Source organism: Centruroides sculpturatus, unplaced genomic scaffold, assembly GCF_000671375.1.
Source record: "Centruroides sculpturatus isolate CEXI.00-Female unplaced genomic scaffold, Cexi_2.0 scaffold603, whole genome shotgun sequence".
Classification (NCBI taxonomy): Eukaryota; Metazoa; Arthropoda; class Arachnida; order Scorpiones; family Buthidae; genus Centruroides; species Centruroides sculpturatus.
The window spans coordinates 7,181-15,416 of NW_019384857.1; the positions used below are offsets into that span (position 1 = coordinate 7,181).

The 8,236-nt window shown below is 28.5% G+C and overlaps 1 protein-coding gene across 1 annotated transcript in view; it reads left to right on the plus strand.

The window, feature by feature from the left end:
• Positions 1 to 8,236, plus strand: part of LOC111630601 (transmembrane and TPR repeat-containing protein CG4050-like) — a gene marked incomplete at its 5' end in the record, with an annotated part of 62,578 nt that overhangs the window by 3,888 nt on the left and 50,454 nt on the right. The window lies entirely within an intron of this gene.

An 8,236-nucleotide genomic window follows, 5' to 3' on the forward strand; every position in this document is an offset into this window, starting at 1 on the left:
TAGATAGATTTGCACCAAAAAACATCCGCACATCATTCCAGCTGGATCCAGCTGGAATGATGTTGGTCCAGCAAAAATCCAGCTGGATTAAAAACACTGCTGTATTGCAATCCCTAATTACAACATGTGGAATTTAACTTAACAATGATCATTTGCTTAATCTTATTCTAAACAAAAAACTTTAGCTTACCAATCTTAAAAATACAATTAATATCCATTTAATTATCTTTAGTGAATCAAGACCCATGGCAGTGTCTCTGCACCAAGTAAAATAGATACTGACTGATATATATACAGGAATCAGAGTTGCCGATTTTCAGGGATTGATTTTGTTGCTTCTCCAAATGCCTTTTAGTAATTCCGAATATCTCATTTGAAAGATAATTGTTTTTTTAGGTAGTTTGCAAAATTTCACATTTTTCAGTTAAGGGGTTGCAGAAATATAAGCAATTGAAAAGTTCAAAAATTCCAAAAAATTTCTTTTCTTCTTTTCTTCATTTGGCACCAGATGCTCCTAGAGGAAAAATTACTGGGTCTAGAAAACTCAAATTTTAAACTTAAGCCTTTTTTGTTATCAGTGAAATGTCAGCAAAACTTCTGGGTCAATAGGTCAAAGTTCATGTGGGTTTCCCCCATAGAGCTATTTTGCTTTTATCACTTAATTGTATGCTTGTAAGCTTAAAATTGCATCAAAACATAATTTTTATTCAAAATGTTAAACAGAATAACAAAAGCTCAAATTTATGTCAATTAAAAATTTTAATAACAATTTTACCAAAAGTGCATCAAAAGCATTTGTTTGGCATTCTGCAAAATGAATGCTTTCTTTGCCAAATGCCAACTGAACTATACAACTTCTTAGCACTTGATTTAATAACACATTCAATATGTAAACAAATTGCAGCAAGTAAAAAATTATGATAATTTAGACAACTGATTGTCATCTAAATTGTCATAATTTTTTACTTCTCAGATGTTTTTCTTTGTATTTTTTCATTATCTGGTATAAATTTTTTCATCACTTTAAAATAGTTATAATTTCTTAGTTAAAATTATATAGAAAAAAATTATTAAACCATTCAATCAACAAAAATGTATTAAATTTATTCCTTTTTTTTTATTTCATTTACATTTTCTGTATAATTATGAAGTAAATGAGCAAATTTTTCTTTTCCAATATTCAGTGTCCTGTAATAATAATACAAATAAAATTATTTTTGTTTTAATACATTTTTATCAATGTGAAAAAAAGAAGAGGAATATTAAAAAACTATTTTAGCAACAATTGTTTTCTGTTATGTCAAATTTAAGAATTTATATTGCAAGAGATTAACTAATAATTAGATAAACTACATAGAAATTATAACACCGTAATTGATAAATTACCTAACTTCACTGCCTGTAACCAGTGTTCTTCTCCAATACAATCCTTCGTATTGGAGAAGAACACCAGTTACAGGCAGTGAAGTTAGGTAACTAATAATTAATTAAAATCAAAATAAGTCAAACCATTTTTTTCAAGTTTTGTTTTCTTGAAACCTTCATTGTCAATATTGTTCACTATGATTCTGACACTTTGGTTTAATGGTGGATATCTCATCTTTTCATTGGCTTTCTTTTTTATTTCTACTTTATTAACAGTTTGTATCTAATAAATGGACAAAACAAATATTGATAATTAAAAATTAATTTACACAATATTAAAAATAGTATTTACTAATTACAAAATAATAATGACTTAATCGAAAAGTCCATGTCAGATTTTACACACTAGTTTCAATTCGACAATGTTCGAAATTAGAATGTTACTTGGTAAGTGATGTTTAATTTTTAAGATATAGAACATCCTGTATTTCTCATATGTTCATAATTAAAAACATAATTTAAAAAAACCATAATATCCTATATATATGCCAAATACATGTGGATGTCTACAGATGGCTGGGCTGGGTGTTAAGAAGCATATGCAGAACACAGTTTAAGAAAGAATATGAGAAACTTCTTATGATATATAATGATGTATATTTTAATATGATTACTCAAAAAGAACATTACAAGTGAAGAACACTAAACAAATTATCTTAATACTAATTATTGAACAAATATTTAAGCTGACACATCATTCGCGCTACATCATGATTCTAATGGTTCGTCCTTTTTCCCGCCTGTGCCGAATGCCTGCGCACGACATTGGACTTGACCAAATCATGACAATGTGGGGAATGGGCACCACATACATTTGTGTTATTAATAAATGTAGTCAAAAAGCTCCAGGACACCCTGTATGATTGTTTAAAAAATGTGCATATAGGTCTGTCACTGCAACATTGCTCTGTTATCATGCATAAGGTGAGCAGTTCTTACCCAGGATTGTCAAAGGTGAATCTTGCCACTTCCTTTATGAATCTGTAACCAACCTACTGGAATTTTCTGTAACCAACCTTTGGTCACAGAAAATTCTAAAAACCTTTCAACAAAGCAAACAGAAGATTATGTTAATATTCTTTATTCGATTACCAGGGACCACTTTTAATTAAAATTCTTCCAGAAGAATCTGCTATTAGGGTTTATACAAAAACCGACTTTTAAAAAAAACTGGTTTTCAAAGCTCAACTTTTCTACGAAACCGGTTTTAACAGTTTTCAACTTTTTTTTCAAAAAATGGAGATAAGAGATATTTACAACTTATTAAATAGATTAAAACGTTTTAAAATATTTATAACATTTCAAAAATGCAACAAAATAAAATCAACCAACGTCTACACAATACAAAACAAAAAACAAATGCTAGAATATCACATTTAACCATAAAATTTACTCCATAGAAAACCATAAAGAAAAACAAACAACAATGGTTGCCTACAAAATAATATTTTATTTCTTATTTTTACTAAGAAAATATGATTTTAGAAAGCAAAGAATGTCTATAGATCTATTGCTCAACCATGTCCTTATTTTGCACACAAAATTGCCAGAAATAGAAAAAAACTCTCTCGCTACTAAGCTGGGTTTAATCGTCTTTAAAACATTAAATAATAGATCTAAATTTTTCATTCTTCTGTTTGTATCCTCTAATACTAAAAACTCCTGCTTTAATGTCTTAGGACTGGACGAACTCATTTTTTCAAGTTTTTGAAGATATTTATGTAATTTATCTTGCACGACCCAATTTTGGTGGCTGTAACTCACAAAGGGTTGCTTGTAGAGGTATTGTTCCTTTGACTTTTTTGCTCCTATACATATGCTCTACAGTTCTGATAAGGTTGCATAAAGGTCCAACTATCTCATTCAGAGCTTGAATTAAGCCAAATTTGACACTCTAGGCATAGGGGGATTTTTTTTTTGTTTTGTAGTATTTTTATGAAAATTGGTATTTATTTAACAATATTCCTGTTTTATGACAGAGACGATTTTGTGTCAAAATGTAAATATTTTTAATCTAATAATTAATTTATTTTTATATTTTATGTGTAGGCTCAAAACCCGGTGTTTTTACTTGTGAAAACTTGGTTTTCAAATTATACAAATTTCTTTGAAAAACCAGTTTTTAAAAGCTGACAAACCCTATCTGCTATCAATATGCAAGTTACTGAGAGAGAGACTCCAAACCCCATACAGAGCATTGAATCAAAACATCCAGACAGGAACATCATTCCATCAATGATGGAATGATGTTCCTGTCTGGAATTCCATCATTGATGGAATGATGTTCCTGTCTGGAATTCCATCATTGATGGAATGATGTTCCTGTCCATGCATTATCATGCAGGAACATCATTCCATCACTGATGGAATGATGTTCCTGCATGAGCACAGTTTTCCACTGAAAATATTCTTTAGTAGTGAAGTTGAGGCATTCAAGAAGCTTTTCAATGTCAGGGATAATCCTATAAGTTGTATATTGTGTGTATGGTGTGTATATCTATTTTACCAAACGCATACCCACAGGAATGCATTGATAAAATAGAGGAGGGTAAATCCTGTTCCAACAGATTAGACCCTTAGGCTTTCTTCCTAGAAATTTGCTACCAAATTGATAACAATATAGCTACATAAGCTTCTTATGATGATGATTTTTTAAGCATTTTTATAATTGACTCGGCCAAAATAGCCACTATACATTCTCTGCGTTGGTATCATAAATATAGTAAATCGTGTATGTTCTCAAGTTTATTAATCAAAATATTCTTATTAATTATATAACATTTTTTCTTTATGGTATACATCATAATACCAATATACCAATAATCATCTAACCATCTAAATATATACCAATTCTTGAGGTGTTTAATCTATGTACATCTTATGTTTATGAACTTTTTTACTGTTATAGGATATTACAAAAAAACTTTCATTCTATCATGATTGTTTCACACCTGCTAATCCTCCCTCTCTAGAAAAAATTACAAGTGGGAAAAATTTTATGCTATTCCAGGAATGTGAACAAAAAGGTGAGAGAATAAAACAAAAAAATGCATTTTAGAAATTCTGAGAATGCTTTCTGAAAGAATATGACAAATACAGTGGTACCTCAGGATACAAAATTAATTCGTTTCAAAACTGAGATTGTATAATGAAAATGTTGTAAGATGAATCATTTTTCCCCATATGATTACATGTAAAAGCAAATAATTCATTCCAACATGAAAAAACACTCAAATTAAAGCTAAGTAGTACATTAAAAAAAAAACTTTAGTAAGGAAAACACTGAAAAATGCATTTTTATAGTTGTAAATGTATAAATAACCATAATAGAATAATAATTGATAAAAAGAAATGTAGTTTTATTTGCACTTTACCTTTGAGGATAGACGACAGTGGAGGTGTAAACTGGTGGTGGAAGAGTGAGAGAAGGGAAATGATACTAAAACTTAACTTACATAACATAATGTAACAATAACTTTAAGAAAATATATAAGACAGAAAAGTTAAAAAATTAGTGTTATTTTTAATTTTTTATTCACTGCTTTTTGCTTTCTTTTCTTCACTTTCACCAGCACTTTCACTGGATAGAGGTTGCTTGGTAAAATATCTATCCAATGAGCTTTGCCTACTTTTTAAAATGTTTCTAAAATGACTTAGGCAAATGTCATTACTATGAGCAGCAATACGGCCAGTGTGAACCTTTATGGGATGTTTCTTTTCAATAAAATCAGTCACTTTCTGATAATACCTCAAGATTTCCTTTATCGAGTGAGATCCTTCCACAACAAAGCAAACACGCGGACTGACACTGATGAACAGAAGTGAATAAAAAATGGCACTGCGAACTAATGTAATGTCGTATGGTGAATTTTTGTTCGTATCATGGAGCAAAAATATGTTCGAATTTCATGTCGTATCCTGAAAATTTTGTATGCTGGAGCGTTCGTATCCTGAGGTACCACTGTATTAAAATTATATATACAGTACTGAAATTAACTTCAATTACAAAGCTGAAAATTTATTTAAGAGCAAATAATGAGGATAAAATAAATATAAAAATACTACACTCATTAATATAAAAGATCAAAACTATTCAGAAATGATTAAATGTTATGATGTATTTTCAATTCTTACTTCTAAACCATTTTTGGATTACCATATTAATTTAATTTGAACTCATTTATTAATTAATTAATTATAAATTTTAGGATGGTTTAAATTAGTACTTCTCAAAGCACTGGTTTTGTAGATTGGTACTATTGGATCTGCAGAGAATTTTCAGGAAAGAAAATATATTAGGTAGTAACATATTTTCAGAAGCACAAATATTTTAATATTGTGCATAGATAGATACTGCAAATGGCTACCAAACAATAGATAATATTTAAATACCTAAGGTGCTGTTCAGTGTACTGATCAGTGGATTGGTCTACTAATTGAGTGGACATATTAAGTAATGCTTTCCATTTTTAGCATATAAACATGTTTTTTTTTTTTTTTACTATTTCTCTAATGGTATTTATATGTAATATGATGTTTATTTTAAGTTAAATATTTATTTTAAGAAATTTACAATTAATAACCAAGTGAAAACAAAATAGATATATTGAGCAATACACAGCTGATTTGTTACATAAGCTAATTTGAGAAGCACTGGTTTAAATGAAAGAGCAGTTACTAGTATAGTATGTATAGTATATAAAAATTTTTGTATTTACTGAATGAGTTATTAAAATTACAAGCATGACATATGTTTTAGCTTCATTAAAAAAAGAAACCTTTAAAATTTTTTTAGATATGAGTTTTTAACCAAACAATAGCATTGTCCATCTTAGTTATAGCATCTTAATTATGATTAGTTGTAATATATTGACATGATTGTTAAAATTTTTATTTTAATCATTCTTGATAAATATTTGAATTCCAAGTTTAGATTCTTGCCAAATATTTGTTAAAATTTTATAGCTGAAGAAATAAGAAATGATAAAGTTCAGATAGATAAATCATTTTTTAAAAAATGGAATTAGTATATAAACTACATTTACATTTATATGGAATTAATATTTATGATTCTCAATTTAAATATAAAAACAATTAAAAGTTTTGAAAAATTTTTATATTCTGATTCAAGAATGTTTCATTTATGGTTCAGACAGAATTTTCACTTTGAATTTTGCAGTAGCCATCTTTTGAACTAACTGGCTTCCTTAACGTGTAAATGCTTATATCCCCAGCTAAGACAAATAGTATAGTTACAAACTAAAAGGATTTCAAACTATCTAAGTTTGAATTTGAATTAACAAGGATTTCCTATATATATATATATGTAATTCAATCCCTCTATTTTTTGAGTACTAAGAGAACGTTTCCCCTGGGTTTTGAGACTCACAAAGGAGATGGCTGAGTAGTGAGGGATAGTGCCTGACATATCTGAGATGGAATGTTCTTGAAAACTTCCTAAGATTCTTGACCTGGATTTGAACTCTGATTTCTCAGACCAGTAGGCTTGACTCCTTTACTGTCTCAGCCATCTGGCAATTTTTATACTGTGCTTTAACATAATACTTTATACTGAGTTAGTTATTGTTGATTAATTTGGCAGCAGTGTAACAAAAACAAAATTGATTATTTTAATTCTCAGTTTTTTGATTTAATATTTTACTAAAAAGTGAATTTAAAAAGAAAATTTCCAAGAAATTGTCCTTATAATAAGTCATGATCTGTTCTATTTAAAAAAATAATTTTATGAAATAAAACATATTAAAAAATTTATCCAGATTTAAAACTTTTAAATTTATAAATCTGAATGTTTGAAATGATATGTAGTGCAGTATGTNAGATAATTTAAAAACCATTTGAACACTTCAGGAACATGTAGTTTTAAAACACCATTTAAAGACAATTACATAGTCTTATTTTCAGAATTAAAATTTTAAAAATTCTAAACAGTTTCCTCAGAGACTTTAAAGCATAAAACATTTAACAGTATTAAGTAAAAGTACAGTAGTACCTCAGGATACAAAATTAATTCGTTTCAAAACTGAGATTGTATAATGAAAATGTTGTAAGATGAATCATTTTTCCCCATATGATTACATGTAAAAGCAAATAATTCATTCCAACATGAAAAAACACTCAAATTAAAGCTAAGTAGTACATTAAAAAAAAAACTTTAGTAAGGAAAACACTGAAAAATGCATTTTTATAGTTGTAAATGTATAAATAACCATAATAGAATAATAATTGATAAAAAGAAATGTAGTTTTATTTGCACTTTACCTTTGAGGATAGACGACAGTGGAGGTGTAAACTGGTGGTGGAAGAGTGAGAGAAGGGAAATGATACTAAAACTTAACTTACATAACATAATGTAACAATAACTTTAAGAAAATATATAAGACAGAAAAGTTAAAAAATTAGTGTTATTTTTAATTTTTTATTCACTGCTTTTTGCTTTCTTTTCTTCACTTTCACCAGCACTTTCACTGGATAGAGGTTGCTTGGTAAAATATCTATCCAATGAGCTTTGCCTACTTTTTAAAATGTTTCTAAAATGACTTAGGCAAATGTCATTACTATGAGCAGCAATACGGCCAGTGTGAACCTTTATGGGATGTTTTTTTTCAATAAAATCAGTCACTTTCTGATAATACCTCAAGATTTCCTTTATTGAGCGAGATTATTCCACAATGAAGCAACACTGATGAACAGAAGTGAATAAAAAATGGCACTGCAAACTAATGTAATGTCGTATGGTGAGTTTTTGTTCGTATCATGGAACAAAAATATGTTCGAATGTTAAAATATTCAT